The sequence below is a fragment of the Peromyscus eremicus genome, chromosome 16_21 (genome assembly GCF_949786415.1).
Source record: "Peromyscus eremicus chromosome 16_21, PerEre_H2_v1, whole genome shotgun sequence".
NCBI classification, from domain to species: domain Eukaryota; kingdom Metazoa; phylum Chordata; class Mammalia; order Rodentia; family Cricetidae; genus Peromyscus; species Peromyscus eremicus.
In genome coordinates, this window is record NC_081432.1 from 43,664,094 (window position 1) to 43,676,052 (window position 11,959).

The window sequence follows — 11,959 nt, forward strand, 5'->3', positions numbered from 1 at the left end:
TGCAAAACTTTAGTGCATTGCTCATTAAGGCCAGAAGAGGGTACAGATTTCCTGGAAATAGAGATAGAGAAAATTGTGAGTTGCCATATGGGTAATAGGAATCCAATTCTGGTCTTCTGAAAAAGCAGATAATCATACACTCAGCTATCTCTCCAACCCCAGTGATAATAAGTTTCTTAATTATTGATGATTTACATGTTTATGGTTGTAGACTGGATATTCCAACGGGAGTCTCATATCTTGTGTGGGAGTTGAAAATACTAGCTGTCATGAATCATGGAAAAGGCAAACAAACAAATCTTGATTGAGACTCAATATAAGTTGTTGCTAGTTTCATCTTCAACAGAAACTGAAATAGTATAATCTAAAAATTGATGGGATGACCCCAAAATGGCCCCAATTATCAGAGTTACATATATAAAAAAGTGTTTAGGGGGAACCAATTGGGTCTTCACTCTTTCTTTATTATTCAAATATTTCCAAGTATTATATATATATATTAAATATCATATTTCTATTATTGATTGCATCTTTGTAAGTTTTTAAAGAGTGAGTTCCAATAAAACAAGAGCTCTTTAGTGAGGAACATGAAAATTAAGACAATGATGGCTATAAATATTTGCAAGCATTTTTTTTATATAGGAGTGCTATTCAAAGAAAACAGAATTCTTATACTCTACAAAATAATAAACAAGAGAGTCATATATATTTTTCAGTGATATGTATTACTGAAGAAGATGCACAGATAGAAAAATTATTTATGCACTTAATACATAGTTATATAAGTTTATTTTCAACTTTGGACATAGTATTACTATTAGACTATTAGACAAAAACAGAATTACTAGATTTGGCAAAAAAAAAAAATCAATGATTCCTAGTTCTAATTGGATTTCAGGTAATAAATAACTGAGTATATTTCCAAAATACTTTGCATGCTTGTCTAACTGCTAGAATGTCTCCAGGTGGAAGTAAACACCTACTTCCTTTTTTATTCAATTTGTAACTTGTAACTGACAGCATAGCTGGTATCTTTTCAGAGTATCAAAACACATATTTAGAGGAAATGATTGTGTCTTCTGTGTAACACACATGGAGATATAATCAAAGGCCAATTTAGGGTCCAGAAGCATTAACAGGTACTAGAGGGGTGGAAAAGTGCTTAAGAGTACCAACAATGCTGTTCTAGAGAACCTGGGTTTGATTTGCCAGGCCTCTCATGGGAGCACACAAACATCTGTATCTCCAGCTCCAGGGGATCCAATGTTCTCATTTGTCTCTCCCTGTACCAGACACACACATGTTGCATATTCATATGTACAAACACACACACACACACACACACACACACACACACACACACACACACACACACACAGGGTGGGGGAGAGACAGAGAAGAGAGAGAGAGAGTCAATGATACTTATGCTCCTTGTCTTTAAGAATGTGATTTATATTTTGTAAGCTTTTCTCTTACTTTCTGCATTGCTTATGATTCCTGAGTTATTTTCTAGTACTTTCAAGTTTGGTCTCATTTACCTTAAAGGACTTATCCAGATGGTTAGTGATCCCTACCTGTCTGTTCCTAATTAAACTTGAGTTATGACATATGGTACTGGAAGACGTTATGTACTGTACAGATGGAGGTGACTAAAGAGTGTCCCAAGTGTTTCACTAAGGAGTTAATACTTTCTTCTCCAGGGAGGGAGAACTGGCCTGACTTGCTCATGGTTTAAAGGTTGTGAGTTTGAACACAGTGACCTAGACACAGTGTATGAGCACGCGTGTTAATCTTCGCCATTCAATGTGTACATCTTCACTACTTAGTGTACAGGCCTTCACTGCTCACAATTTGAACTTTCACCATTCAGTCTATAATCCTTCATTATTCAGTGTACAGAATCGTCCTGTTCAGCATACAGACCCGTAGTGTTCAACATGTAGACCATTGTGGTTCAACTTATAGACCTTCACTGTTCAGGATGCAGACCCTCATTACTCCATATGTATCTTCATCACTCAGGCTTCACAATGGCATCCCTGGATCTACAATGCCTAACGTTCACAATTTCAAGTGATTTCTACTATAACCAGGCTGGAATAAAAAAGCTCAATATTCTGTTTTGAAGTTCATGTATATGTATGAGACAGACAAAGGAAGCACAGCAAAGCTATGCATGGGGAATTCTTGCAGGAGTCTACGTGCTTTTACTAGTGGCCTTCAACACTCTCCTCCCCAGTTGAAACCATATACATACAACCTGTTTTTTTTTCAGATGTAAACACCTACAGTTCCTACATGGGCTCTTCTATGACAGTTTCACTGCTTCTTGCTTATCTCTTACAGTCATTTACTTCTCTTCTCTCTAAAGTTTATCATTGTTCCTAGAATTAGCTGTCATTTTCTTTTTGCTTTATGGGATTGTATTTTCTTAAATATCTTTTTATAGTTATTGTATACGTGTGCAGTTTGTGTTGTTTCAATTTAGTGTGTATCTTCACCAGAAATCCAGAGTTCTCTTCTAAAATCTTGACTCTCATATCCAGTTATTCAATAAATTCTTTAATTAAAACATAGACATGCACCTCCAATAAACTCACCAAACTCCACTCAGTATTATAACCTACTTCAAGCCACTGTAACAGTGGACCCGGGTTTTAGTCCCAGTCTCACCTATACATTTCCATTCTTCAAATGAACAAGAATGCATAATACAAGTGTCTTGAATTTTTAAAACTAATCTCCAACATGGTTGGTGATCTATTTTATTAATCCTCTGAATATCACCCTCTTATCCATATACCTAAATTATGCTATTACTATTTGTGCCCTTGTCAATCAGGGACATATGAATTTTGGGCCATATTTCTATGTCTGTCTGCCTGCCTGACTCACTCTCACTCTCTCTCTCTCTCTCTCTCTCTCTCTCTCTCTCTCTCTCTCTCTCTCTCTCTCTCTCTCTCTCTCTCCCTCCTCCCCCTCTTCTCTCTCTCCCAGGCACACACACACACACACACACACACACACACACACACACACACACAGTCCTTACACATTATTATATGTATTTCTATAATGTGCAAGATTTTCTTCCATGAAAAACAAGGTATGCTTCCATCCATTACTTCTTTCTTTAACTTTTTATATTACAGTTCAGATGTTACCCACACAGGGTGGTGTTTGTTTTTGTTGCTGTTGTTGTTGTTGTTGTTTTAGTCTGATTATAAGGTGTTTCCTATAGTACTCTTTTTAGCATATTGTCTGGAATTCAATGTTTTATCCATTGTCTATAAACCACTTTATATGCTCTAAATCCCAAAATTGTAAGATTTTAGGAAACGATTGTATTTTTTGCATTCCATTTTAATTTATCACACATTAATAGGCACAAAGCAGATGTGCAGTGCAGACATGATAAACATCAATCAACTATTGCAAAATAGAGTATAAAAATATGCATTACATTCATAAAAAAGATTTTCAAATGTGAACAATAGTTTTTGGTGGGAAATAATTTGCCATTAGATGAATTTCCTTATTTCTTTCTTTTTGTGTGATTGAGGAAGCTACAACTGACAAATTCTTACAAAAACAGCTAATGAATCCTCTTTCTTCACATTGATTTTTCTCTTGGGGTGTGTGTTTTGCTTTGTATGGCTTGATTTATTAGAAAAATTTTATCTCTTAAACTAGACTAAAGAGGATTTTGTTTTATTGTAAAGACTTTATACAAATGTAAAATTAAGAGGATAATACAGATGTAGTCGCCCAAAAGAACAGAAAGTTGCCTTTGGATACACTTCAAAATTAACAATATTGAAGTAGTATTGCTATGTAAAATATTTAAATGATAATAAATATTAATTGTGAATTAAAAATTTGGAATCCAGTCACCGAATATGAAGAAAAGGAAAAGCTAACAGGCCCATTTCAGGAAATGGTAACAAAGATGATAAATATATTTTATGACTTTTTTCAAGCTACAGGGTATTCTGGAATGAATAGCAATTAGAGGAACATTATTATAAATATTTAGATGCACAGAATTAAGATAAACTAAGATAGATTCTTCTCTATAAGGTATCCATCTTTTCCTTCATTAAGGGAAAAAGTAGACACAAGCCACAAGAACATCATCTCCTTTCATTCTTAGTAGTTTCTAATTAAAATGTAAGGTTTACCTGACAAAAGTGTTATCATTCAAGAGATAATTACGGGTACCTTTGTAAAGCAGGAGGAGTAACAGAAGAGCATATTGTTCAGAAATGTGTTCTTTCATTTATTTAGTTTTTCCTCTCTCTAAGTAAAGGAAAATAATATAGGAAGAAGAAAAGAGTATAGTATTTTGAAGGTTATGTTTTAAGACATCCCTTGCAAAATTTTGATCAATATTTATGCTGCCTTTTATATATTAAACAGATTAGTTTTTACTTATCTTTTTAATGATGTTTTTTTCTCTTCTTTTAAAAGTAAACTAAAACCTAAGCAGAGCTTCAGGCTTTATAGCTTCTCTCAATTACTTTCATCATAGTTTATTGTTTTCCAAAGTATGTGAAAGAAATATAATGGACCTGGTCATTTCTAGCCTATAACCATAAAAATACACTTAAATGCCATAAGTCCCATAAAACATTTCAAATGTCACTTAGCCAAGAAATAAGCTCAACTGATCGGCTTTTAAGTTGGCAACTAAATGTTGAAACACGTGTATATGCATTTAGTATACATTCACTAAGGTATAAAATTTACCATTTCTGTTGACCTTATTCACAGAGAAAGGAAATCAAGTCATATAAACTGTCACTATTATCTAATCTTTAGGAATAAGCTAAAAAGTTTAAGAGTAAACTAGGACATAATTGAAATCTATTAAACAAAATCAATAAAACTCCACTTCTATCTTACTCAGTTATTTGGCTATGAAAATACAATCAAAGTTAGTATTTAGCAAAAAGTAATTTGCAACATTGAGTTGGTGAAGAATTAATTGTTGATAGTAACTGTAGCCATTTTATCTGTATGTGATTAAATTAATCCTGAATTTGCAAAAATTATAAACTTAACCGAATATATCATATTGAGGCAAAGCATGGTGTCATCTTTCTTTAAATTATTTTTAAATTGACATTTAAGTAATAATACATTAGTCTTCTCTTATTGATAAGAGCCCTCACAGGATTCTTCACATCATGAGTAGTATCAAACATTATGTTATAAATGTTTTTATCTTCCTAAACACACTTTTTATACTGTAACTTTCATATCATGAGATATAGATCAAAAACACAAGAAGTTTTTATTTTTCTTCTTCTGTCCCCATTGTAAAGCCCAGCTTTGGAAGTGCATTTTTTCCTTTATTTATGTTAACAATTTCACCTATTCCCTTAAATAAGCATCCTCTTGTTTGCTTCTTTCTAACAAGCTGTATTACCAACATCACTATTCTTAGGTTTGGGGACATTAATTCAATTACAATTTAAATGACCCCAGACTGTGCAATATGTCCATGCCAACCTGATAACTGAGGGAGTAATTAAGAACCAAGATGGAGGGACTTGAAAGACAGTGGTTTAGAGAACTTTTTGCTCTTGCAAAAGATCCAGGTTTGATTCTCAGCATCTACATGATTTTTCAAAACCATCAGTAACTCCAGTTTCAATGGATCTGATGCTCTCTTCTGGTCTTCACTGGAACCAGACAAATACCTGGTACACATACATACTTGCAGACCAAACACCTATACATAAAATAAAAGAAATAAATCTCAAAAAAAAATTAAAAAGAATCAAGGTGGAGATCACATACATCATGGATATATTAGACAAGGGGGTGACTAGTGCACCACGTAAGACATAACTGCACAGTGTACACTTCATCACACTAGTCTAAGCAGTATGTAATGATTCATGACTTAAATTTATTAACTGTTTATTTGTGATATGTTGATTTATAATTTTGAGATTACTGTTGAGCAAAGGGAGCTACAACTACAAAATTCAAAACCCCAGAAAAAGTAAGAGCATGATTATAATAAAACATAGCTATAATTTCATGTACTTCTTGTTTTTATAAAATTTTAAATAATATATATATACATAATTGTGAACATAATAAATAATTACAAAAATGATAAAATGTGTTATAATATTGTTGCTGATAACATTGTAAATTAAAACTACTTCCAAAGAATACTATAAATTTATCTTCGTGATGTAGGTTTTCTCAGTCACCCTACTTGTACTATACTTTGTTCAGTTTGATTCAATTATCTCCCGTTTTTTGTGTCTTTAAATTGCTGTTAGTCTGGCATGGAGGTGTATGCCATTGATCCTAGCTACTCAGGACCCTGAGGTGAGAAGTTTACTTAGCATGTAAGTTTCAAGTCCACCTAGAAAACAGGACAAGACCTCTTTCAAAGCATAATTTAATTTAGCACAACACAACTGTTTATCTTTCTTTTCATTCTATCAGATATAAATAACTTGCTTGGCCCTGATTCCAAACATGCATATTAACTTTATGTGTATTATATTCCATGAGTAGCAGCTTTACGGTAGTGACAACATTGTACAATTAAGACATGATTCTGTTTCATACACTGAATGAGCAAAAAAAAATTGTATTTGAGATACTCATAAACATTCGAGGTATTAACAGATCCTCATGAACATATAATTGTGACCTATGAAAGGGTGAAACCATGATGTGAAGACTGAAAATAGTTAATGAACATTATTGAAACACTGACACTTTCATTTCCAATAAGGCAATCTATGTATTTGATGATTTTGCTAACATTTTAATTTTAACATAAGGTTATAAATTAGCTGTTGAAGATGCAATTTGGTCTATAACAAATCTGATAAAAATAAATTAAAATTGATAGCAACCATTTACTTCTATCCTAAAGTCTATTGCATTGAATTTCAGGAGTAAATCTTTCAGTGAACATCAATGTTCTGAAATGTAATTCCTATCATTTTCTTTCTTTTATTATCTTTTACAGATTTATTTTATTATATCAATTATGTGAATATGTGTGACTCTGTATGTGTGTGTTAACATCTGAGTGCAGGTATCTTCAGACTCTAAAAATCTCTTGGAAGCTGGAGTTGCAGTTGGTTGTGAGTTGCCTGATGTGGGTGCTTGGAATCAAACTTAGGTCCCTTACAAGAGCAGTATGTGCTCTTAGTAGAGGAGCCATCTCTCCAGCTCTTTCATTCTTTGGGTAAAATACTTAACATAGCATCCGTTACCTTGAGTCTGGAGTATGACTCAACAGTTAAAAAAACACTTATTGTACTTGCAGAGGAACTAGGTTTGGTAGAACACCCATATAGGGTGTCACACCTACCTATAACTGTGGTTCTAGGGCATCTAACACCATACTCTGGTTTCTAGATATATTCACACATATGTAATGCACCTACATACCTCCATATTCCACAAAAAAAACCCTCAGAATTTTGAAAATATCAACTCTTCCTGGTTAAATCCTAATCAGCTCACGAGTATCTGTCAGTTTATCTTCTTAATACCAAATGTTTTATATATATGGTATATCTTCTTCATGCCAAATGTTGTATACTATGTAGGGGTTGGAACAAATTAAAGAGAAATATAAAGATAAAATGTGTAAATATAGACCAACATAAATACTACAATAAGAATAGTCTTAGTCTGTGGGAATTCTTGGTAGCAGAGTTGTTTTAGCTAATATATGATAAAATTATACAGGTAATTGAAATAATAACAGTAATGATAATGTTAATAACTTTTATGAATGTTTGACAGATCAAATGACCAAACTAATCATTAACTAATACATGTGTCCCATAAATCAGCACTATTAATAGATTCATTTTACATAATCATATAAATTTCAAATTTATTGGATTTTTGAGAAATATTGAGTATTTGGAACAGTTTTTCAAAATCATGTACATATGATGACATAAAATAAATGATAATGATAGTTAATTTATCTCATATGGTTAACATTTCACTTGGTTAACCTATTGGAAGGCAAATATTATATACATTTTTAGTTTAATGAATTTACAAATTAAAAAGTGACAGAATATGAGTTTATTTTCTATGAATGATCCTGAAAATTTTCAAGCAGGGTTAACTATGGTGCCTATGTGGGAGCGAATGAATCCCCTAATCTTCACATGAATCTTAAACAAGCAACAGACTCATGAGAGCTCTAAATCCACAAGTGCTGATTGTCTGTTCACACTGCCAACAAGCCAGATGGCATTCCAACATTTAAAAAGGGAGAGCATTTTCAATATCCATATAACACCTGCTTGCTCCAGTTATTACATACTGAAAAGAGAGATGAAGTAAAGGCTGCTGTTTAACATGTATAATGTATAAGTTTTATGATTAAACAAAAGATATATGTGCAGACTATTGTATTATTCTTCTACCCAATGTGCTTGTCATTGTATATTGGTATTAAATGACATGTCACAGCATTTGAAATCACACAATTGCTGTGTGATTTCAAATAAACTCTAAAATAAGCAACCACTTATTTTAGAGTTATTACTTTAAACAAATAAAAGAGAAAACTGTCTGTGCTAACTTAGTGCTATGCAGTATATATTTTATTTATAATATTTCAAAAGTTCTTATATAATTATTTGGCCTAAATTTTTATTAATTTTGAAGTTGTGTATGCATAGTTCCCTAAATATTTTTGAAGAGTGTCACTTTCTTTTCATACATGTGTTAAAATGCATATATTGGCATAATAAAGCCTTTTCACCTGTATGGACATGAGGCACTTCCTAAATATTATTTGGCATTCTTCAAAGTGAACTGTTTGTAGATATACAGTTCTTCTATGCATATACGAAGTTACAGGAATTTGGGTTTCTTTTAAGGTTATTTGATTAATCTAAACAATAAAAGGGAAGATAAAGTAGTCAAGTAAGAGATTTCCAGTTATCTGTGTATTCCTCTGTATCCACACAATCTGTTTGAAGAGTTTTCATTGTTGGTTCTTTTTCATCATTTTAGCCAAAAGCATTTGACCTACCAAATTTAGTGACTGAAATTTTTTTAGTTAACACTGACCATATGAACCAATATAGCCTAAAAGAAATGTGGCCATTATTAAGTCTTTATTAATTGCAATGAATAGCTAAGTATTGGCTTTTTTATTATTTCTTTTATATTTTTTGAGGTTGTGATGTAATTACATCATTCTCCTCTTCCCTTTCTTTCTTCAAAACGCTTCTGTATATCCCTCCATGCTGGATTTCCAATTTATGATCTGTTTACAATATTTTTGTTATATATTGTATATGTATGTAGATGATATAGATATTGATGTAGATATACATATTCTATATGTATATATACAGATCAATGTAATCTGCCCAGTCTGTACAATTTTACTTATATGTAACATATATGTGTAGTCCTTACCCCTCATTAAGTAAACTTCTTTTTGAAACCGACAGAAAACAATAACCAGTCAAATGCAGAGTTTTGGAGCCCAGTCCCAATGGACACATCTACAACATAACTTCTAAACCCTAAGGCAAAGAGGTCACTAAAGGAGACGTGATGGAAAAATCATAAAAGCCAGAGGATCAGGGAATTTGCTGTGAAATTTTATCTCCTAGGAATGCCAGAATCTCTACACATATAAACGTTCACCAGCATGACTGTATGAATCTGATCTGAAAAAGAACAATAGCAGTAGACATGCAAAAGTGGTGAGGGAAATCCCATGAGGCCTCAAACCTACGCAAAGAATAATAGGCAAGTAAGAAATACTGAGAGCAGGAGAAATAACCTTTCTTGGGGAAGAACACATCAATACCAAGAACACTATTCAATACCAACTGGTCATCCTTGTGGAGGCCCTCAAAGGTTTCCTAGTGAGATCTGAGCTTGCTTTACCTAGCAGAGCTGCATTAGAGGATTGCTCAACCATGTGCATGGTTACTAGGTGATTGGAAGGGTCTACACTTGGCTGAGCTAGGGGGAGGTCTTTTGCTCCATCCCTTGGCATTCCTATAAATAATCCTTTAGAAGAGACAGAAGGGGCTGGTGGATAATGATCCTGGCCTTCCTGAGGCTATCTTGGGTTCCTGTTTCTCTCCCCTCTATCCTTCCATCTAATCTCTCTTATCCCTCACTCCTCAAGAGTTCCCTGTCATAAAATGTGGGAGCTGCTCTCCCAGCTGGGCTCCCACATACCCTAGAAAACATCCAGTGTTTCATTTTTAGTCTCCATCTTTCTCTTTCAATACTAATGTTTCTACCCTTTCAATCATCTCTGCAAGATTTAAACTTCCCAGTATTTTCATCATTGTATTTGGTATTTTGTTTCTTTTACAGATAGCTCAAAGTAGCTATTTTTAGAATATGTGTGTATGTGTCTGTGTGTAAGCTTATAAATAATATAGACGATGTAACCAATTATATTTATTGTACATATTTAATTGTGAAACCTTAAAATTACAGGCTTCTACATGGCTTTTTAGACATCCCCAGTGTTAGTTACTCCACGCTGCATCCCATTCTCTTCCCTTCCCTCCAGTATCTGCCCTACTTAAATCCACCATCATTATTGTTCATACCTTCAGATAATCTGTGTTCACTAGGCTGTTGCCAAATTCTTTCTTCTTATTAATAAACTCAAAATGTATGTATATAGTTTTTATACTACCTTGCTTTGGAAATAATGGCAAGAATATATGTGATGCTGGTAAAATCTTTTAAATAAGTAATTTTTTTTTTTTTTTTTTTTTTGGTTTTTCAAGACAGGGTTTCTCTGTGTAGCTTTGCGCCTTTCCTGGAACTCGCTTTGGAGACCAGGCTGGCCTCGAACTCACAGAGATTCGCCTGGCTCTGCCTCCCGAGTGCTGGGATTAAAGGCGTGCGCCACCACAAAAATAAGTAATTTTATTGAGATTATTGAGGCCCATTTGTATGTATGTAAACAGATGAATTATTCTCCTTTCCTACAGAACTTGAATATATTCATAATTTTATTCCTCTGCCTCACTTTTTATTCCTCTTCTCTGTTTCCATCTTATGCTTACACAACACATAACAGAAGCACTCAATATTATAGTTTAGTTTCAGCTAGTGAATAAACTTTTTTACCTTTCATGATCTCATTATTGAGTTTATAGTTCTGTTAGAACTAACATATTTGTAAAACTTTTATGGCAAAGAGCAAATAAACTTTTGCCTTTGTGATTGTCAGGCAAGAGGAGTTCCAGCTATATAAATTGTCTGTAAATACAGTTGCCAAGAGGTAAAGGTAGCCACAAATGGGAGGTTTCCTGACCTGTGGACACACAGCAATTCCTCTGACAAGGGAAGCATAAGGAATATTGGCTTTCCTTGCTTCCCAATGTCTTTGATGAAAAAGTACTATCAACTTGGACAACAGCAAATGACGTTAAAATTTAATTCTACCGATCAAGTAGGCAGAAATCACATTCTGACACTGCTTTTTTACAAAAAGTTGTTTGGAACTGACTGAAAATATGTTGAAATCACTGTAGCAAACAAAAAAATGATATGGGGACATGGTACATAGCAGTTTTAAGAGTATTTTCATCTATTCAAATATATTTTTCCTATATAAATATTGTAAAATCAGGCTGCTTCATATATAGTTTGTTTCAGTGATATTTATTTTATTTTATTTTATTTATTTATTTATTTATTTATTTATTTATTTATTTATTTATTTATTTTTTTGGTTTTTCGAGACAGGGTTTCTCTGTGCAGCTTTGTGCCTCTCCTGGAACTCACTTGGTAGCACAGGCTGGCCTCGAACTCACAGAGATCTGCCTGGCTCTGCCTCCCGAGTGCTGGGATTAAAGGCGTGTGCCACCACCGCCCGGCCGATATTTCTTTTAATTTCACAATTCCTTCTTGTTTAATCTTAAGGTTCTAGGACAATTATTGCCAGAATTAT